Here is a 24,185-nt window from a genome sequence, read left to right as displayed (position 1 = left end):
ACTGAAATTGTACCAACTGTGGCCAACCCTGCTGGAAGTATATACACATACTGACATTGTATCAACTGTGTCCAGCCCACCTGGAAGTAAATACACTTACTGACATTGTACCAACTGTGGCCAACCCTGCTGGAAGTATATACACATACTGACATTGTATCAACTGTGTCCAGCCCACCTGGAAGTATATACACTTACTGACATTGTACCAACTGTGGCCAACCCTGCTGGAAGTATATACACTTACTGACATTGTATCAACTGTGTCCAGCCCACCTGGAAGTAAATACACTTACTGACATTGTACCAACTGTGGCCAACCCTGCTGGAAGTATATACACATACTGACATTGTATCAACTATGTCCAGCCCACCTGGAAGTATATACACTTACTGACATTGTACCAACTGTGGCCAACCCTGCTGGAAGTATATACACTTACTGACATTGTATCAACTGTGTCCAGCCCACCTGGAAGTAAATACACTTACTGACATTGTACCAACTGTGGCCAACCCTGCTGGAAGTATATACACATACTGACATTGTATCAACTATGTCCAGCCCACCTGGAAGTATATACACATACTGACATTGTATCAACTATGTCCAGCCCACCTGGAAGTATATACACATACTGACATTGTATCAACTGTGTCCAGCCCACCTGGAAGTAAATACACTTACTGACATTGTACCAACTGTGGCCAACCCTGCTGGAAGTATATACACATACTGACATTGTATCAACTGTGTCCAGCCCACCTGGAAGTAAATACACTTACTGACATTGTACCAACTGTGGCCAACCCTGCTGGAAGTATATACACTTACTGACATTGTATCAACTGTGTCCAGCCCACCTGGAAGTAAATACACTTACTGACATTGTACCAACTGTGGCCAACCCTGCTGGAAGTATATACACATACTGACATTGTATCAACTGTGTCCAGCCCACCTGGAAGTAAATACACTTACTGACATTGTACCAACTGTGGCCAACCCTGCTGGAAGTATATACACATACTGACATTGTATCAACTGTGTCCAGCCCACCTGGAAGTATATACACTTACTGACATTGTACCAACTGTGGTCAACCCTGCTGGAAGTATATACACATACTGACATTGTATCAACTGTGTCCAGCCCAACTGGAAGTAAATACACTTACTGACATTGTACCAACTGTGGCCAACCCTGCTGGAAGTATATACACATACTGACATTGTATCAACTATGTCCAGCCCACCTGGAAGTATATACACATACTGACATTGTATCAACTATGTCCAGCCCACCTGGAAGTATATACACTTACTGACATTGTACCAACTCATGTGGAAGTATATACGCTTAGTGACATTGTTTAAACTGTGTCGATCACACCTGGAAGTATATACACTTTCTGACAGTGTACCAACTATATCCAACACACGTGGAAGTATGTTCACTTACTGACATTGTACCAACTATTTCGATCACACCTGGAAGTATATTCGCTTAGAGACATTGTACCAACGGTGTCCATCATGGAAGCATATACACTTACTGACATTGTACCAAATATGTCCAACACACGTGGAAGTACATACGCTCACCGACATTGTACCAACTGTGGCCAACCCTGCTGTAAGTATATACACTTACCGACATTGTACCAACTGTGGCCAACACACGAGGAAGTATGTCCACTAACTAACATTGTATCATCTGTGTTCAACACATAAACAAGACATAACCGAAATACCTGTCGCCATCCTTCTTGATCAGTGTTATTAGTCCTTGCAGAAACATGCAAGACATGGCGGAGCAGACGGAACTGGAAATAAATAATTAATTAACCGGTTCTAGGCATTTCCACTAATCTTTCTCCTAATTACTAAATCAAGAATTGCCAAAGACAAATGCTTTGTCATACCATTAGATTCATTAAGAAACCGCTGTGCTATTTGAAATTGAGAAGTACGAGACGTAGATAACTGGTACGCACGATGTTAGAAAGGAGCTGAAATTTACGAGCGCATAATTATTGTTAGGCGATAAAGAAATTCCATTTTGTAAAACAAGGGCAGTAATGTCAGGTGCGTCCAGGTTCCCCGTTTCATTTTTTGGGGTATAAGACGTCATCAATTCGATGAATTTAAACATTGTTTTCAATATGTTAAAACGATTATAATTGAAACGACCTTGTGCACCGAATGAAGAGCAATTGGTTGTTTACGATGACGCTTGTTTTAGATAAAAATCATGTCTGTATTAAAATATCTCGTGAAAACAATGCACGTTCTTATTAGGCTTCCCGACTAACTCAATGCACATTTTTTCTTTCACTAAATTCTTTCTCAACTACGATTTCATACCGTTCTTTTAGTGTAAATCTCATCCGATACCTTGTTTTGGTCAACGAAGGGTATAATCTTCGAATTACGAGTGCAGATCTCCAGTTTTGGAGAAAGATCATCACATTTATGAAAATGCTTACTGGTTCATTCTGTACATTTTTAGAACCCCGGTTCATCCAAAATCTTGTATATCTATGGCACACTAAAATAACAATTAAAATGCGTCGATTGTTTTTTCCTACTCCATGTTAGTGTACTATAACATGTATAAGAAGAGTCATTTTGATAACAACCTCAAAACTCCCTGCTAAAAGGAAAATTGTCATTACATTTTGGCTGTTAAATATAAGGGAGGCACGGTTAATCTTTAATTGAAATAGTGTTTACTAAAGTTTTGAGGAACTGCATTTAAGACGTTAAATTGTTGACTGTCTAAACTCTTTATCTGGCACGCTTGATTTTGTCCATATTCGAAGTGTCTTTTTACACCATATATTCGTCTGGAGTTCATTAGTTATGCGTGTATTAAAGCACCCTTTACAATATTTATGAAATAAAATGATTTTCCGCGCCTCTCTCTCTCTATATATTATTGAATCTATATGATTAAAGATTATTAGAAGGAGAGGGGACGGAGGAGAAAGAGAGGGGATAAAGAAAAGGGAGAGAAAGAGGAGGGGAGAAAGATTGGATAGAAAGGGGTAAGGGGATAAAGAGTTGAAGATAAAGAGGGGAGAAAGAGGAGGGGACAAAGAGAGGAGAGAAAGGGGAAGGGAGAAAGATGGGGGTTAAACGACGAAAGAGGGGAGAGAAAGACGAGGACAGAAAGATAGGAGGGGGTGATATGAGTTGGGAGGGATTTGAGAGACAGGAGAACTAGAGAGGGGGGTAAATAAATAGTTAGAGGTATGGGAGAGATACAGGCGAAAGTGTAAAGTGTCAGGGGAAGAAGAGAGAGGAAGGAGATAAAATGCGGAAGTTGAGAGGTTGAAAGTACATCAGAAGGTTTTTGAGATTTAAGAGGAAAAGAGGGGAGGGTATGTAAAGGGAAGAAGAATTGTGGGAAGAAGGAAAGACGGTAGGGACTGACCTCGTACCATGCCCGACCACACGTATGAGCGGTGGCTCTGAGAGCCAGGCTCGAGAACCAGTATGATAATATTCGTTTTTTATTATTGACTGTTTTGGGCAAATAATTGATACAAACAAGAAAATAATATAAAATATAGTGGTCGAGAAACTAAACAATAAATTTGCTTAGCCTAATGAAGAAAAAGGCATGATTAAAGGAAAACGGAAATGATATTTGTAAAGAAATGTCCTAAGTTCATTATGATTCGAAATTTGAAGCCAAAATTGTGAATTTTATTTCAATTAATATCTAGCAGGCTTGATAACGTAGACTTGTTGTGTTAAACACCGGCCATTCCTGTATACAATCCTACCATGAAAATAGGTTACCAGGGTCGCTAAGCCTGAATCGGAAGCTTTTCGTGATGATCTGGCGGTGGTAACCCTGGAAAAGCACGGCTTTCTCGTTACCGCAGGCGAATCACGGCTTACTTGTTATCAGAGGTGAATCACGGCTTCTGTGTTATCATAGATGAATCACGGCGTCCTCGGCTTCCTCGTTATCGTAGGTGAATCACGTCTTCTGTGCTATCATTGGTGGTTCACGGCTTCCGCGTAATCGTAGGTGAGTCACGGCTTATTCGTCATCGTAGATGAATCAAGTCTTCTGCGTTATCTTAGGTGAATCACGTCTTCCGCGTTATCTTAGGTAAATCGAGGCTTACGCGTTATTATATGTGAATCACGGCTTCCACGCTAAAGAAGGACCCTTCTTCCACGTGTTATAGTACACATACATGGATAAGGAAAAACAATCGACGCCTTTTCATCATTATTAAAGTGTACCATAGATTAACCAAATTTGGAATGAACCTGAGTTCTTAAAATTACAAGATTGAACCAGTAAGCATTTTCTTAAGTGGCGATCTGCACTCGGAAAACAATAACAATACCTTTGATTGACAAAATCAAGGTATCGGATCAGAATTACACGAAAGAGAACAGTAAAAATCATTGTTTTGAAGAATAAAGTGCATTGGATGAGTCGGTAAGCCTAGTAAGCCTAGTAAGAACGTGCATTGTTTTCACGAGATATTTTAATACAGACATGCGTTTCATCTAAAACAATCATCATCGTAAATTAGCACTTGCTCTTCATTCGGTGCACAAGGTCGTTTCTAAAAAATCTCATTTTAACATAAAGAAAACAATGGTTCGCGGAATCGAGTTTTTCACCCCAAACAATGAACCAGGAAACCTTGACGCACCTGACATTGTTGCCCTTGTAAAAGAGCAATAGTTCTAACAAGGCTTCGGGTCATAAGGCTCGCATGGAACTAGTTTGATTTGTAAATAGAAAACTTATTGAAATATAAACTTCAGTCCATGGGTATTGCATCGTTGTAAACTTTTTCAAAATGTTGAAACATAATCTGTATTATACGCATCTCTGTTTCCTATGACAACAAATATGAAATGTCACTCAGCGATTTCACTGTTGTTGTTTTTTCGAAGAATATTAACGTCTTTGAAATATAATAATGGAACGAATAAAATGTGCGATTGATTTGAATCTTTATGCACACGTAAGCTCAAGAAATGCATTTTTATGTCTAGTATGCAAATAGGATTATCTTATAAATATCAATAGTAACGTATTTCTTCCTGCATTATTTATGACGGGCCTTAGTCGGACAGTGCGCTGCTAGGCTCTTCATTCTTTTTATGGTAATTAATAATGGATGGAATAAGATTAGATTATGGAGTTTGCAGTATCAACCTTGTCCTGATTGGCCAGCGGCTTCTCAGAATTGCTGAGCACGAGGCCCCGTACACATCTGGTAAACCCTCGACACACACATCACTTGATGAAGAAATATGGAGCATAATATAGTATAACGTTTAGAGTTTTATAGAATTACATACACACTATTATTCTTAAACATTCAATAATATACAATAGCAGAAAACTGTACTGTAATCGATTTCGCACGTGCCGTATGTGTTTTCTTTGTACCTGTCTGGCTATATGAACCTTAGCGTAATGCTTGAAAATATTAAGTATGAAATAAGATTTTGATATGTTTTATGTTTTTATCGAATGACACTTTTTGAATATTTTGAGTGACTCGTTCACTATTTTCAGTAAAATTTGATATTTCTTTGGATAGTTCTGATGTTTATGTGATTTGGGCTTATATTTTTACAACCCCATCGGTCCTCTGACGCTAAACGTAGTCCGATTTGCAATGAACCGGGGCAGTGTTTTTTTCTGACGTTGAATTAGGTAATAGAGAATGCATGATTTGTTCCGCAATGTAAAGAGGGCATATTTTATTGTAAAAAACGAGAAGATAAATGGCAAAGTTTCCGCGGAATTATTATGTTTTGTAATTTTCACCCGACTAGTTTTGCACGGGGTATGCCCCCGGTTTTTGGCACGTGCTTAACTATGGTTACAGGCGGCTCCCAGACATCCCGACGCCCGCCAAAGAAGTTCCATGAATTGACACGGACCTTTATCAACATTCAAATACCTACATAACACCTTGTTAATGATACTTGCGGGGTTTTTTTTACCCAAGATATTTTTTTTCTAATCTGTGTTTTCTAGCAGTATACGTCAAATTACCACCAAGTGAAGCTAAACATGTTCCATCTACTCAAAGATTTTACCAACATTTCAATGCCTTTGCTAGAAAATCAGCAATTTGACTCCTACAAACTGTTATACGATACGAAGTTTTGAGTATTTTCGTAATTATTTTCTAAATCATGCAACAAGTTATAGTTTCGATAGTATCTCGAACTGTCTAAGTCTGACACTTCGAACGAGATTGACTACCGAAAAAAGTCTTAATGACTTTTGCAGATGTAGTGTTTTTCTCTAAAGGAAGCGCATATTCTAAGTATACGGGATTGTTTTCCTATAAGTTATTACAAAAATTCATCTCGTTTGCAGATTTGATTGTAAGTTTTCAACGCAATCTCGCTATTATGACAGCTCCTTGATTAACCAGTATATTCTTGACGTCTTGAATACTTTTGTACAGTGCATTGTAATTCACTTCCGATGGGCTCGTTCACATGAGAAAAAACTAATCTTTGCAACTGCACAACCATAATTCCCATTGAAAATTTCTTTTAATAGAAAAAAATAAAACTAGCTATAATGTATTACTATTACGCGAAATAAAAAATATAACGAGGGAGGGAAAATTCCAAAACGCATTGTCACTGCTGAGTACATTCTAAATACGCGAGAAAATAATCTCGAACATCAGATTTTCTTATGACAAGCGTCAAAAAATTAAACAGATAGCGAAATAATGATATGAGCACGAGAAAATGATACTTGAGATCTCGGAAACTGAGCAGCCCGATGCACGAACAGATAAGCATACCTAACTGGGCCGTTAGCGCGTCCGATTGGCATATACAGTAATGCGCTTTGACATTAATTTCGGATTTTAATGGGGACTATATTTACAGCAGGGATTTTATGGGGCGCAGATGTGGCTATCTTGGAAACCTTACATCGAATTAGGCTAGTTGATATTTTACGGTAAGCCATGACGACTGCGATATAGTAGTTCCAGTCCCTCGGCGTCGACTTGGTTTTCCGGTTTTGGCGTTAAAAGTGCTCCCAATGGTACCCACTAATGTTATTAGTTTGAACACATTTTTGAACAGATAAGATGCAAGTGTCAGAAGAAGATTTGAATTACTAAAATGCGAGAAGATAGTCCCCTGATGATTTCTTTCGTTTCAAAACAGGTCATCAGAAAACAGGCGCTCAAAATAGGTTACTACAGTTATGGTTACATGTGTTCATTAGTACGCATGCTTCTACCAATTAGTAAGTTTTGAAGTTTGGGGTTCGTGTTCTGGAAAAATGAGCTTTAAAATAGATAAATTTAACAGAAACCTAGCGGACTCAGAGTACGTAACTTGTCAGCAGACGATAAATGATAACGAGGCGAAACAGAATCATGGGTGTGGGTAAATAACCAATCAGAGCTCAATCACCATGACGACATTTAAAACATCAAAGGTCATTCAAAGGTTCAAAATGCTAATGAAGTGAACTCATTACTCTTTTCTTTTTAAGAAGTTAATAAAAACAAGAAGGATCTTTAAAAAATGGTTTGAATGTTTGACATGAAATGGGGATTGTTTTTGGTTCAATTGATGTTGGGTAATTCCTGAGTCAAGTGCAGCTTTTTGAAAGGAGTATCATTTCTATGCACAGTTTTACAAAGACTTCTACAAATGTTTGACTAAACACGTGTTATTTTTCAATAGAGAAATGTTTTCATCTCTAAAAAGGTAACGAAACGCCATGTGCTGTATAAAAGGATTAATTGTAGGGCGTTAATACCAATAGGAACTGAGATCTTGAGAACGTTCGTGTAGACTATAATGATCGACCTAAAACCAAAAAAAATATCAACTTTAATAAATATTATTATAAAATTAATATTCCATAAACTGATAGTACAAAATGAAACATAAACTAACCCTTCATACTACTTTCATTTCACTAGTAATAATTTCTTTCTTTATCATTATGGTAAGCACTTGGTCAGCAGTATCCCTGTATTTCTATACACGACCCGAAATAACGTTTTTGTTAAGAAGGTCTCAACGCAAGGAAGGAAAACAAAGCAGGACCGTTAGCGTATAACACCAAAAGCAATCAAGTCCGATATAAATGTGGATACTATTTTTAGCGTTTAACTCGTTGTGTTTACCCTTAAAGGATGATCTGTCTTACTTTTCTGAACAAATCTTTTGCGGGGAAATAAAAAAATCAACTATCAGAGGTCGTTTTACTCAATACAGGATATTTGATTAAGTTTGCGACACCTTTTGTACGGGCCAATTATGACATATATCGTCTTAACAAGATAAGTAAGTCAATTCAATTCAATTCAATTCAATTTTTAGACATTTAGATATTTAGTCGTTTTAACGAGATACCTATGTCGTTTTAAGGAGTTACTAAGTCGTTTACGAGATACGTAATTCGTTAAACGAGATAGGTAAGCCGTTTAAACAAGTTACTAAGTCGTCTTTACAAGATACGTAAGTCGTTTAAATGAGCTACTAAGTCGTTTTAACGAGTTAAATGAGTTAGTTAGTCCCTTTTACATGCTACATAGTCGTTTTAAGGTGATAAGTAAGTCGTTTTAACGAATTAAAAACAGCAACAAGTAAGTCACCTCTTTGCAACGTAAATACATGATATATCTGTACAAACAAAAACGTACCAATGTATTGATTGTGTTGTAACCAAGTTTTTACCAAAAAAAATCTTTTTAGCAGTCAGGAAGGAATCGTTCCAAATAGTTCAACAGTTACGCGGAAAGTTTGATGAAACCGATGATACGTGAAGAATTTTAATGCAAACGCAGGCACATTAACTGCATAAGATTGCCATCAGTTTCACACTGAGGCTTGCACGTCTGGAAGAGACTGGAATCACTCGGCAAGACGGCGCTAATGGCTGCTACGGGCATCGAACCCAGACAGGCGGTGCGTTCACACCCAGTTACAGAATATTGCATAGCCGTGTTCCATCTGCTAGTAGAGTGGGCTAACTTGTTTGCATACATGTTCAAGAACGGAAGAGTTCCTGTTTAGGTGATGACACAAGTATGGAATCTTGCCAGTTAAAGAAAAACAAGAGCAAATGGTAACTGGGCTATTCGTAACTCGTAGTTTATTGGGATATAATGTTTTCTTTGGTGTTTTCAGATCAAAACAAAAGTATCTCTGAAAGATTAAAATAAAACACCAGATAGAATCGACCATCAAATAACAAGTAACCAATCAGATGCATCTTGCATCGAAAAGGCAAATCCTATTAAACTATATAGCCCTTTTGTTACACGGCTTATGACTATTCCGGCGCAATGTTTGATGTAGGGTTACATTACACTCACCCAGTGTAAACCCACTCCTGCGCGGATGTACCGTGCTGGTCATTTGTCAACGCTGTCAGAGCACGTGTCAGTCATCTAAGACCAAATGGTGAACTGCATCTATAGTATTAATATTGTTTGAGAAGGCTTAAAAAGGCTTGCTGGTTCTTGCTGTTCTATTCAGTTTTACAGTATAAACGATGTAGAAAGCCATGGTAGACGATCTGCATTCAAGAGTACCAGAGAAAGCCAAATGTTTGAAATCAAAAGGATGTATGAGAATTTAACAATTAAGAAAAAGCACATTCAGATTAAGTGATTATAAATAGTGAATTAAATGTTTGCAATACATGCATTTAAACCAAACTGTCAAATGGACTGGTCAGTCAACTTAAACTGCGTGCTTTTGTTTCCTTTCTAGTACAAGAGGCACTTTTGTTCTGAGAGACAGTTACTATTGTACCAACACTCTGTTTCCGGCGCCAACTTCGCTTTAAGCCAGGAAGCGTCTCAAAGATCAATCACCAGAGAAATAAAGCGTTTTACTGATTGAGTATTACGTTACAGCGGTGGACGGCAGGCGGGGACGGGTTCGTGACGATTTACAATTCCCTAACACGTGATAATAGCCACCATCAAGTAAAGAGGCGTCCGGGGAGGGTTCTGGCGGTGTTTTATGAGGGGAACTGTCGCCTTTTATGACTGTCACGTTTTGACTGGAGACGTGTCACCGCCTGCTGGACCCTACCGCTGCAGACTAGTCACAGTTGACCAATGGTGATCTATTTTGTATTTTGTCAAAAAGACAATGTTTCGTAGTCATTAGTATGTATAAAACGTGATTACACGGTTATTTTGCTGGGTTGGAACATATTGCTAAGAGCTATGTCCTAAATTGTACATGTAGATAAACTGGTTCTTGTATTTGAACAAATTCAGCAATTTTTTAACCGTCTAATGATATATAATATTGTCATTTATATATTAATGCAGATAACAACATTATCTGTTGAATAAGCGATGGAGAAAACATTCTAGATAAATTGGTTGATTTAACGGATAGTTTATAATAGGGTAGTTTATGTTTTAATTGAAACAAATGATAAAAGTGATGGTTAACGTTACATAAACTTCGTTCTGGTCTTTTTGTCGTTATTGAGACTCAAAGTAGATATTTGATCAAGTTGGGAAGTCAAAATGATATCTTTTTTTACCCATTCACAACTGTTTTCTCTGAGATATCATGCAAGTTATCATTAATCTTGAGACGTATTCCAATGCAAATAGTCGCAAGTCTGCGCAACTTCCGGAACCGGAAATACTGCTTCTGGTCAAGTAGCTGTGAAAATCAGCACTCTGACACATTTTTACGAGTAGAACTTGTTACCGGGTGACGGTAAGGGATAGGCATAGTCAACGGTAACCGATCCGTGTGCGTTATTTAGAAAGTATAGGAAGACCTGTCAATAGCTTTCCTGTGTTAGGATTAAATGTCGCGGGCTGGCGAAGCCTCGCAAGGAGCAGCTATTAAAGTTTCCATTAAGCCCGGAAGAGGATTCTTGGAATTGCAGCCATAAATGTGCGTGAAGAAGGTCGTTCAGTCGCCATGAAGGGGTTCTGCCTTACCAACCATACACGTCGTAAATCAAGGATCGGCCGTTTGTCTTTCATGGTCATCAAATAATTGACACATGACGCGTTTTTACTATAGTTCGTGTATGAATATTTACGGAACTATTTCCACTCAAACTTTTAGTTTAAGTATTTGGCTTTACTAGAATATAGATAAAGGCCATTGATAGAGCTGCTTTCATAAAAAACAAGAGTGTCGCAGAGCAAACAGCAACGCTCGTCTGTTGTAATTGTTATCAGTTAAATACGGAAATAACTCGACAACTACTTTCAGAGTTATGGGCCATTCTAAACATATACACATTGTCACTGGTAATACATGTTCAAAGTTTCGTGTGAATATCTTAAACAGTTATTAAGTTATGGCCAAGTTGAAGTTTTCAAATGACTTTTTCAAACTATTAAGGGGAATAACTTGACAATAAATATAGCATGTGCATATTGTCATGAGTAATATCTGAGCAAAGATTCATGTGAACGGTGGCCAAATTAAGGATTTTGAATGGGTTTTTTTAAATTATCAATGGGCGCACGAGTTAAGAATTATCATTCAGTAAAGCCAGAGTTAATCACCTTGCTACATATGTGCACATTACCACTAGCTATATGATGTGTAAAAGTTGTATGTGAATATCTATTACCATTTTTAGTTATGGCCAAGATTTTGCAATATGACGACGCCGACGACTATTTTTCTTCGAAAAAGAGACGCGCTAAAACTGTCTTGGTAAGCCATGGGGTACAAGGTCACCATTACTTTACTTCATTATTACATTAATTCATCATTACACAATGGAAATTTATTTTGGCCAGCATTAGCCGTGTGTTTTGTTGATAAAGAATACTGAATTAGTAATGTTACCGAAGCTAGTAATCTCACATATATATACTATTTAAAAGCTGACAGAACTACATATCTTGATGCAATGAACTCTTCTTTCATCAATAACCAGTGTGGACATACCACGTGCTTTGTGACGTCACATTTTGTTATAACGTGAAGCAAAATACCGCTCGATTGAAATGATTATCGCTGTAAGTTTGTTATTTTCATATCAATTTTTATAAAACCTAGCGGAGGCTAAGCGGAAAAATGTACACTATACTCGGTTACTTAGCGATATATTAAGCAATTTCTATTTTTTTTCAAAATTCGTGGGCAAATGCTGATAATGTACAAAATATTGTTTGTTATAGCGAGAAGCAAGTTACGTTTCTGGTCCAAAAAGTTGTTTATATATATATTCAACATGTTTGCCTTAAAACGAAAGTCTCGGAATCCATATTTTATCCCCAGGATATATTCATACCTACAAATGAGGCACACACAACATAGAAATATTATATGTTTTTATTTTGTTATGACGAAAAGCAAAAACTATTTGTTTATAACGAAAAGCAGTTTCTGGAGGAACAATTACGTCTTCTCCCTTGTTTTCTTTGCCCGCCTGCTGCACTTCCCCACGGCAAGGGGAGGCCACATCATTCTGAAAAAAAGAAAACATTTTTTTTTATTAAATTATTGTGCCGATAAACATGGTTTTGCTTCAGTTGTTCGACATCAAGGTTTATCCCTGAAGTAACCACTTTAACATATGTGCGTCAATATGCATTTTATCAAGTTTGATAATGAAAAAAAAGACAAAATGGCAACGTTTACTTCATGAACGTATGTTTAAGTTACATTTAGTTGTTTTAAGGGTTTAAACTGAAACACAATTAAGGCGAACTAGGTGCACTTCAAACCTACCGACGACGCATAAACTCCATTATAACCGCAATGTCACAAGGTGCAAAGAAAACAGAAGCCCATAGCTCAGACTATCCATGTATTCGTAATATGTCGCAAATACATGCACGTCGAAACTGTAATGAAATAAATGTACATAATTAATTGCAAAACAAATAATAAATGCATGCAAGAATGTACGAAATATTCAACTGTTAACGATTGAAAAAGTTTTTACCAATGCAAATGACAAAATTATAACAAGGGGACGTAACTCATAATGATTAAAATATGATTCGTACCCCGTATTAATCAATGAAAAGAATTCGCTTAATTAAGACAAGTAATGATAACAAACAAAGCTGCTTCAGCAACACCATCTTTGTCAAAAAATACCAGACAAGGTTATGAAGAACATGCAACGTCTTGTTTGAATCATGAAGTTTCCTGATTGAGTGACATACTATGCAGTATGATGGTGACATTCAGTTGTCATATATATGTCTTTTAATTGTTGTAAAACATTACAGATGCTCATACCTACTGGCTATGTAAACTAATATTGCAAAACGGGTTTTAATTGGGCTCATGGCAAGAAGGAGGGAGGTCGGCAATTGATCCTCCAGAAACTGATTTTCGTTATAACCAAATAGTTTTTTTTTCTTTTCGTCATAACAAAATAAAAACATATAATATTTCTATGTAGTGTGTGCCTCATTTGTAGGTATGGAAATATCATGGGGATAAAATATGCATTCCGAGACTTCCGTTTTAAGGCAAACATTGTGAATATATATATAAACAACTTTTTGGACCAGAAACGTAACTTGCTTCTCGCTATAACAAAATGTGACGTCACAAACCACGTGGTATTTTCACACTGAATAACAATAATTACAATTAATCAAAGAAGTACTGTATTATAATTGGTCACCGTGGTTAAGATATTGTCTTGTTTATTATTAATGTTACTTCTGTTGCCATTGTAAAACACAGGAAAAAATACAATGTGATACATAAACAACAATAGCATATGTACTTGTTATGTAACACAATTATCAATGTAAATATATGAGAAGATGTATATATATATAAAATAACTTTTCTTTCATGTTTTTCGATGACATATGGAGTTTTATCAGATAAAAAGATTGAATATTTTAGTAGGAGTGAAAATATCAACTTTAAGAACTACTTTTGAAATCAATTGTTGTTACTTCCACTTGATAAAAACTAAGTACCTCACCTTGGAACAAGTACATTTTGCCAAAAATAATGCTTTTGATATTAAAAAAGATTGATTATGTTAACTTTAAGATATCTTTTCAAATAAACATATATAAATGATATTAATAACGTTTATTAGAAAAATAGTAATTCTGTTTTGCAAACGTTTTCTTGAAGCTGAATGAATATTTGCTTTGTGCAAAACATTACAGAAAAAAACAACATCTGTTCGAACATTAATTGGATGTTATATCACCTATCTAATATCTTATATCTAAAATGTTGTATGACTTTGTAATGCGCACAAGAAAGTTCACACAACAATAAACCGATGCCCCACCTCGCCTCAAAATTTGTGAACAAATGAACAACGAAGCGTGGTCTTCATTCAAGCGCATCTGAATGATCTCTGACAGGGTGATTGAATATCCCATGTATCATGAAACAAACTCTTACACTTGGAAAAGTGTTTTTAATCTAATGTTAATTCACATTTGTTTTGCTTACACGTTCAACCTTTCAAATGTTCATTCAGTAAATGGCGACCAGTGTAATTTGGTAATGTATTTATGCCCTGTTCAATCGTGCATTAAAAAATATTTACTGTCATTATTTGGAACATAAATGAATTAACAAAAGTTTATAAAAATGTTTGTATTGAAACACGAGTAAATAATAAACTATAAAAAAAAACTCATGGAGAACAAATTGTTCACGAGCCGGCGTAGAAATGACAGCTACGTCATCAGAGATCAGTGAGGGACGTCCCTCGGGTAACAGCGAAGCAAATGTCTTTTCAAAGAAGGGGGTATTTAGAAAAAATATAAAAATACCAATAAAACTCCGAAAATAAGCATAAAAAAGATGTTTTTCTTTCAGTAAATATAGTATTTTAATTTCCTCGTATGTTCAAAATAATAACAGTTTATGCGACTCGTGAAATAAAAATACAATCGGACATAGAAATCAGTCGTAATCAGTCTCTCTAATTAGTCTCTCCTGTAATTCTAGACCTAGCCTAATATTTAGAAGGCTTTCGTGTAGCTGCTTGAATGTTCAAGCCCTTTCAATTTTCCAATCCAAGTAGTGAGGAACAATGAAATCAAATTCATACAATCGTTTTAACGATCAGTTTATTTTATATAAGAACATAGTTTGACATTATTACTTTAATGTATTTAAAAGCAGAAAAGTATATGAAGTTGTTGTTTTTTCAATTGGTTACCATGGCAACCGTGTTTTTGTTTCTTTATAGTATTTTTCTTGCTGAATATTATCGTATATAAATTTTCAATTTATGACTTTTGTTATTTGTGTACAAAATGTCGCAGTTTTATCGAATGAAACTGCGGGAAAAGGATTGATTTAGTGATTTTACATATATATCAGACAATAAATTTGTCATATCTTGGTCAAAAATGAATTTATATTCGCCCAGACACCTTCTACTGGGCCAAAAATCCCGTGACGCGTCACATATTGTGAAATGAATACCTAACATATTTGTAAGGAGCCGTCAAAGAACAAAATGTATCTTTTAAAGAACACTTTGTACCCTAACATTTAAGTAGAAGTAATAAAAGTAATTTCGTTTTACCACTGTTTATCTTAGGCTATGATAAGGGCAGTTTGGGTTTTATATATGGCCGGGTCTGCACCAGAACCTATAAATTGTCACCACAGATCAAAAAGAGCAAGTCCTATTTTTACCTCAAGGGTACCCACTTGAGTGTTGACGTTCGCTAAATGCAGTTGTGTATATTTTTGATGTTTGATGCCCGTATATTGTCTGTATCAAGACAAGCTGCCTGTTTGATCTGTCCTGGTTTGGTGATTTACAGTGGCAGATAAAAACAATTACATCTGTCTTTATCAAAATTGTGTTCTCTATCAGAGGCAATAATCAGGTTTTTGCAAGTAAGTCGATGATTGACAAATAAAATCATATTCAAGCTTTTTGTAAATAATAACCTGGCTTCAACGTGCACATAGATGCGGATGTAAAGATTTCGGAATGTATAATGGGTATTGTGTACATTTCTATTTCTGGCTGGCTTACAAAGGGCGTGATTAGACTAAATTATATATGCATGCCCACCTACAATGGGATCCGGGGGCGGGTGTTTTCATGCACATCGAAGATTGAAAATGCACAATTAGGTATATGCCCGGGCCTAGCTTATCAAGCCACAGCATTGTCGGCCAAGTTTCTCGAAATATACATCTACAGATAAATAATATTGCATTCAATCTAATAACGCAGTATCCTACTAAACATATTCTGTTAAAAAAAGGTCAAATGGAAAGAAGAGTTAGGTTCGGGTTTTTTTGAGCTCTTGCGAAATTCAGTATGCCAAATTTACACCGAATACTTATATGCACACACATTAATTATCCAGCCCGCGCGGTGGCGGTGAAACGGAGAACGCAGGGCGGCGAGGACAGAGGGAACATGAGGTCAGAGTGGCGACAATTACTTACTGGAGCCAGTATAAACAACGTCAAAACGTGAAGTTATAACAATTTATTTACCTCCTTTGATTTCCATTATGATAATTTCACAGATTTATGTCCTACAAAAACAGACCTAGTCCAATTAATTATACATGATACCGTCACTAAACACATTTATATACCACTAACAGTACTCATAAATTTGCCAACTGATCTTTAACAGACGGAAACTTTTGTTTCTGCAGACGAATGTTACAAAATAGCACAATTTAAGAGAAAAATACCAAACTATACGGTCTTATTTTTGAGAGTTAAGGAATAATCATACATAAATTAGCCGAAGCTGTGATAAATGAACGTTCAGATTCTGTATAAAATCTGTATGAGTTGAGATTCTTTTTTCACATTTTTAAATGCCCTGATCCTTTGCATTTGTGCAAAGTGTGATATCTAAAAAAGAAGAAGAAATAATGTTGGTTTTCTTTGTTATAATTGGTTTCTGTAAAAAAAATGCCATATAACAGTTTGGTATAACAGTTAATTGAACGTTTAAAGCGTTATAATCATTTTCTTAACATATAAAGATTATTTCACAAAGGTTAGGCGATATTTTAAAAGAAGCTTTATAGGGATAGGCCAAACGAGGACTAGTGCAACAAGGCAAACATTCTGATTAAGTTTTATGAATATTTGACCATGTATAATGCCTCTGGTATGTTCCAAAGTTTTTTCTAAGATTTGACCTACTGACCTAGTTTTTGACCCCATATGACCCACTTTTTTAAGTGATCCATTTTTCTTCAAGGGGTACATCATGACCAATTTTGAACATAACTTGACCAATAATTACCATGCTATGGTTCTGAACAAGATAAGATTTGACCTAATGACCTAATTTTCGATCATATGTGACCCAGTTTTATTGACAACCAAAAGAGTTCATCAAGGAAAACATTCTGATTAAGTTTAATGAATATTTGACCATGTATAATGCCTCTAGTATGTTCCAAAGATTTTTCTAAGATTTGACCTAGTGACCTAGTTTTTTACCCCAAGTGACCCACTTTTAAAAGTGATCGAGATTTGATCAAGGGGAACATTCTGACCAAGTTTGAACATTTTCTGATCAATGCCTACCAAGATATGGTCCCGGAAGGACGGACAGACGGAAGGACGGACGGACAACGCCAAAACAATATCCCCCTCCCGAAATCTTCGATTCGGCGGGGGATAATAACGCACAAAGATGGTCAAACGACGACTAGTAACAGCACTGATAGGCGAGCAAGCGCAACGAAGGTCAAACGAGGACTGGTAGTAACAGAGCTGATGGGCGAGCAACGCGCAAAGAAGGTCAAACAAGGACTTGTAAAAAACTTATGGGCGAGCAACAAGCATAGAAGGCCAACAAGGACTTGTAAAAGAACTGATGGGCGAGCAACAAGCATAGAAGGCCAACGAGGACTTGTTAAAGAACCGATGGGCGAGCAACGCGAAAAGAAGGCCAAACAAGGACTTGTTAAAGAACTGATGGGCGAGTTACGTGCAAAGAAGGTCAAACGAGGACTTGCAAAAGAACTGATGGGCGTAAAAGAACCGATGGGCGAGCAACGCGCAAAGATGGGCGAGCAACGTGCAAAGAAGGCCAAACACGGACTAATAAAATAACCGATGGGCTAGCAACGCGCAAAGAAGGCCAAACAAGGACTTGTAAAAGAGCCGATGGGCGAGCAACGTGCATAGAAGGCAAAATAAGGACTTGTTAAAGAACCGATGGGTTAGCAACGCGCAAAGATGGGCGAGCAACGTGCAAAGAAGGCCAACACGGACTAGTCAAATAACTGATGGGCTAGCAACGCGCAAAGAAGGCCAAACAAGGACTTGTTAAAGAACTGATGGGCGTAAATGAACCGATGGGCGAGCAACGCGCAAAGATGGACGAGCAACGTGCAAAGAAGACCAAACACAGACTAGTAAAATAACTGATGGGCTAGAAACGCGCAAAGAAGGCCAACGAGGACTTGTTAAAGAACCGATGGGCGAGCAACGCGAAAGAAGGCCAAACAAGGACTTGTTAAAGAACTGATGGGCGAGTTACGTGCAAAGAAGGTCAAACGAGGACTTGCAAAAGAACTGATGGGCGTAAAAGAACCGATGGGCGAGCAACGCGCAAAGATGGGCGAGCAACGTGCAAAGAAGGCCAAACACGGACTAGTAAAATAACCGATGGGCTAGCAACGCGCAAAGAAGGCCAAACAAGGACTTGTAAAAGAGCCGATGGGCGAGCAACGTGCATAGAAGGCAAAATAAGGACTAGTTAAAGAACCGATGGGCTAGCAACGCGCAGAGATGGGCGAGCAACGTGCAAAGAAGGCCAACACGGGCTAGTCAAATAACTGATGGGCTAGCAACGCGCAAAGAATGCCAAACAAGGACTTGTTAAAGAACTGATGGGCGTTAATGAACCGATGGGCGAGCAACGCGCAAAGATGGACGAGCAACGTGCAAAGAAGACCAAACACAGACTAGTAAAATAACTGATGGGCTAGCAACGCGCAAAAAAGAAGGCCAAACAAGGTCTTGTAAATGAGCCGATGGGCGAGCAACGTGCAAAGAAGGCCAAACGAGGACTAGTTAAAGAACTGGTGGGCGTGCAACAAGCATAGAAGACCAAACAATGACTTGTCAAAGAACTGATGGGCGAGCAACAAGCAAAGAAGGCCAAACAAGGGCTTGTAAAAGAACAGATGGGCGTGCAACAAGTATAGAAACCCAAACAATGACTTGTAAAATAACTGATGGGCGTGCAACAAGCATAGAATGCCAAACAATAGCTTGTAAAAGAACTGATGGGCGAGCAACAAGAAAAAAAGGTCAAACAAGGACTTGTAAAAGAACTGATGGGCGAACAACAAGCATAGAAAGCCAAACAAGGACTTGTAAAAGAACTGATGGGCGAGCAACAAGCATGGAAAGCCAAACAAGAGCTTGTAAAAGCACTGATGGGCGAGCAACAAGCATGGAAAGCCAAACAAGGACTTGTAAAAAAACTGATGGGCAAACAACAAGCATAGAAAGCCAAACAAGGACTTGTAAAAGAACTGATGGGCGAGCAACAAGCATGGAAAGCCAAACAAGAGCTTGTAAAAGCACTGATGGGCGAGCAACAAGCATGGAAAGCCAAACAAGGACTTGTAAAAGCACTGATGGGCGAGCAACAAGCATGGAAAGCCAAACAAGGACTTGTAAAAGAACTGATGGGCGAACAACAAGCATGGAAAGCCAAACAAGGACTTGTAAAAAAACTGATGGGCGAGCAACAAGCATGGAAAGCCAAACAAGAGCTTGTAAAAGAACTGATGGGCGAGCAACAAGCATGGAAAGCCAAACAAGAGCGTGTAAAAGCACTGATGGGCGAGCAACAAGCATATAAAGCCAAACAAGAGCTTGTAAAAGAACTGATGGGCGAGCAACAAGCATGGAAAGCCAAACAAGAGCTTGTAAAAGAACTGATGGGCGAGCAACAAGCATGGAAAGCCAAACAAGAGCTTGTAAAAGCACTGATGGGCGAGCAACAAGCATGGAAAGCCAAACAAGAGCTTGTAAAAGCACTGATGGGCGAGCAACAAGTATGTAAAGCCAAACAAGAGCTTGTAAAAGCACTGATGGGCGAGCAACAAGCAAAGAATGCTGTGTTTCTAAATATTCAAAAAATATATTATTTACTGAAAATATCTCAGTATTAAAACAGCTGACAAAAGTGGAACAAACACACTCTTATAACTTGATGTAAAAGCACACAAACACAAACTGATTGAAACTAACATCCCCCAGTTCGGCATGAATTGTTCTATTTTCCTTCGTCGTCATATGTGTGTTAACGTCAGAATTTATGCTGATGGAGAATTCCTAGGACGTAGAAGTCCATTTCATAATGTTTCCAAGTAGCAATTTTCAATTTTAACTACTTCTTGAAAACCAATCCAGCCTCCCCTAGGGAGACCGTTAAGATGAAAGTTTGATGACGATGCCATTAATGAATATTATAAACTTATCTTTTTTGACAGGGACAGTGCTGACTGGGTATGGAGTCATTAGAGCGGGCGCGAAACTACATTTGTAAAACCCGCTATGGATAATGGTTGGGAGAGGTTTATGACACAAACTAATTCTTCTCTGGGAAGTTATGGCCCACACTTGTCAACCAGCTTGATGGAAACTCAAATGACCAGGGCGTGAAGAAATGGAGTCCATCTTGCTCGCATTTTGTAAACATCCCGTCCCTTGTATTAAGTAAGAGCGATATCATTGTGCGCCTGATGTTTTTTTTTTGCGTTCTTGGACGGTTCAAAATCGGACGTTTGAAACTTTAGGTTGATGTTTTGTTGAACCCTTAACATAAAAAAATACGAACTATAATCTGTATGCCATTTGAAATGCAAAATAAGTGTTGTATATTACATGCATCTTATATAGTATAGTGCATGCAAGTTTCAGTTGACACGTCTTCGAACATGTACAAACCTACATTCAACTTTCAAATATATTCGCACTTCTCTTCCGTCGTCTCTACTTTCACTTAACCAACTTTTCTCTCTTCCGCTAGCACCAAACCGCTTCTAATATTTTTCATTGTGCGTTCAATAAAGAAGAAGATATAGCATTTTTATTTTTATTTTTGTTTACTCACACCACAATACATTCAAAATAACAGCGAGGCATTGTATCAAAATTATGCATAGTTTGTATATATATGTCTTTATTCTATTTGCGTTTTCGTGTATATTCTCGTTTGTACAATGTATTAAAATAAATACTGTTTAAACCAAGTCCGACTGTCTTTTGAATTTGTTTAGGCGCAAATTGAATTGTTTTATAAGCAAAATGCAAATTTGGAGATAAATATTTTCTATACGCCCTTTTGCACATAAGTGTATGTTAGAAACGGAAATAGTACCATTATTATTGTTATTATTTTCAAACGGAAACAAGATTGCCTATTTTAATACTTTGCAAATATACCTTTGTACTTCTAATATACTGAGAGAGTACACGAGCTGTCGATACATTCAATATACAAGCGATTTGTTCCAGAAAAGACCATATTATCATGATTCATCAATTTGAACAAAAAAGGTTCTACAAAAACCGTATTGCAGAAGGAATCAAGTGATCTCTGTGAGCAGGTGAAATGAAAAGACAAATGTATTTATTTTTTAAATGATATAAAAGTTTTAATTAGGAAAAATAAATGTTTGCGTTCCCTTACCTATGAAAAGTCATTCAATGCAATACCTTTAATATTAATATCAAATAGTAATGTATGGTTTTCAGAAATAAAAGCATATTTCTATTTCAAGCCTATCGTGCAGCTGTGAAAATGGTTCTTTCTTTGAGAAACGTGAAGTAAAGACAAAATTGGCAATTTAGTGAGACTGCTTTTGTATTTTATTTCTTTGTACGCGGCATTAATAATACGGAAAATGATCGAATATTAAACAATATAACAGTTTATCTTTAATTAACCACACGAGATTTTCTCACCGCAGAAAAAAGGGCTTCATGTTCAAAGGTTTTGGTTCTGGGTATCTCGCTGTACCTGCAATTTGCGCTGATTTATGTGTGCAATATTGTTATGATTGCTCATAGAAGGTGACTTTGCTATCGCTTAAAATGAATAATTATTTTTCCGCTATACTCAATTAGTTATGGTTTCAATCTTCAATGATAACATTTTAAATGATGAAATTTTAGTACATTTTCTTTCTGTTGTATTTACAGTTTGCCATTTTGTTTCCGAGACATTGACAAAATATGTGTATTAAATATATCTGTTAGTAAGTCCAACTTCAATGAAATAGATAGGCTCGTTATATTATCAATATTAAGCAGAATTGATAAGTAACAATGTAATATAGAACGCTGCAAATGATTAGCTACATCTCACTGGAATGCACAGTTTTGATAAAAAAAAAGATATATTTAATTTTACAAACACACAAGGTTAGTTGGCTGATCATTTGTTTTCTGAATATATATATCACCATTATGAATGAAACAAAACAAGTCTGCGTACAAGCAAAAAATTTTTTTTTTATAAAATTCACTAAAGTTTAGAAAATAAAACAATATGACAGATTAAACACATTTTAAAGAAAAACAGTTAAAAAATCAAATGATATATAAAATATAATAAATCATGACTGAATAAGTCACTTGAGAATATTATCGGAATGAATAATGGAGTGTCACAAACGGAATTCATTTCACTATAAAAGATAACATAAAAGAAAAGAGAGTCTCTAACAATCGTTTTTTAAATTAATAGTAAGAATAGTGTGAGGTCAAAGCGAAGAAAGAGAAACGTAAATTTCTTTTATTTGTGTATATCCCGTAAAGGTTTAACAAAGCTGAACAATTTAAATGAAATAAATGTGTGAGCATTAAGGACAAACGGAAATAGTTTGATAACGTATTGATCGACATCCGTCATAAAATACTAGTTAAAATATGGCTTTTAGAGACGTACTGTTTCCTTTCTTAATTTATTCGTACATTTCACACACACACACACGCGCGCGCACACACACACACACGCACGCATATATATATATATATATATATATATATATATAATATAGATATGTCATATGTACGCCGTGTGTGTGTGTGTGTGTGTGTGTGCGTGCGATGCGATCGTGCGTGCGTGCGTGTGTGTGTGAAATGATTTATATATGTATGTATTATAGATTTATGTATGTATTTAATTTGCTTGTGAATTTTGATATGCATTTTTATTTTTTATTTTATTTTAGTGAATTATTGCAGCCACGTTACTGTGAAAACTTCACATTTTTGTACACCCCTTTTCAGAAACTTTGCATTGCACTGGATTGAAACGTTTGTTTCATTTTTACTTTCTTACAATTATGTTACAAAGTTGTTGTTTTCTTTTATAATGATTTGTGCACATATCTAAACATTTTTTGGACCATGCAAATAATTTGAGTCGCCACATTTTTTGTTCATTTCTGTTACGATGGAAATCTGTCCAAAAATAAGTCTGCTGAAGTTACGCTAGTTACACGCTATTTGGAATATAAAATAAAATAATGAATGCATCATGTTATGTTAAGCAATCTTGAGCAGTATTTGATAGCGCGCAGAAAATTAGAACTACTTGGATTTACACCTGCCTCGGTTATTCAATATTTTACCGTCTACTAAAATTTTGTAAAATCAACATAAAACTTCCTTTTTCATTAGTTGTTCATGTATATATCCATTTCTTCAGGATGCTATACATCAGATGGTAAAATGAAACTGATATTTTTTCTCTAATTCCATTTCTGTTTTAACACCGATGATAAAATGATCGTGTTTTGCATCTGTGGAATAATACTCTAATTTCAGGGGAGTATTTTCAAGAAAAACGTGATAGATGGGATATAAAGTAAATTGAAAGCCTCAAGATCTTAAAATTAAATACATACGTAGGCTGTTGCGTACTTAAAAATGGATATAAACAAACCGTCGTTTTGATAAAAGAATATACAGCAACCATGCTCTAAGGGAATGTGTACAAAGCTCGAAAAATAATCATTTACTAAGACTTAATGTATTCCCTGTAAAGAAACTTGACATTGTATAATTTAACATCCTTATGTTCTTCAATCCCGCACCGTCCCCCTCTTCCCGAGAAATCCTATTACCAACAAAAATAAAGTAAACCTTGCCATATAGTTTCTGGACGATCGGCATCACTGCATATCATTCGGAGCTCCTCGGCCATTTTT

The 24,185-nt window shown here is 36.6% G+C and overlaps 1 long non-coding RNA gene across 1 annotated transcript; it reads right to left on the bottom strand.

The window, feature by feature from the left end:
* Window positions 1-12,314: 12,314 nt before the first annotated feature.
* Window positions 12,315-12,976, bottom strand: LOC128209981 (uncharacterized). Its single transcript, XR_008257090.1, has 3 exons — window positions 12,947-12,976; window positions 12,730-12,845; window positions 12,315-12,466 (listed from the first exon to the last, which is right to left on the bottom strand). It is a non-coding gene; the product is annotated as an uncharacterized LOC128209981 (long non-coding RNA).
* Window positions 12,977-24,185: the final 11,209 nt, after the last annotated feature.

This window comes from Mya arenaria, chromosome 11 (genome assembly GCF_026914265.1).
Source record: "Mya arenaria isolate MELC-2E11 chromosome 11, ASM2691426v1".
Lineage (NCBI taxonomy): Eukaryota > Metazoa > Mollusca > Bivalvia > Myida > Myidae > Mya > Mya arenaria.
This window is presented reverse-complemented; position numbering and strand designations above follow the sequence as displayed.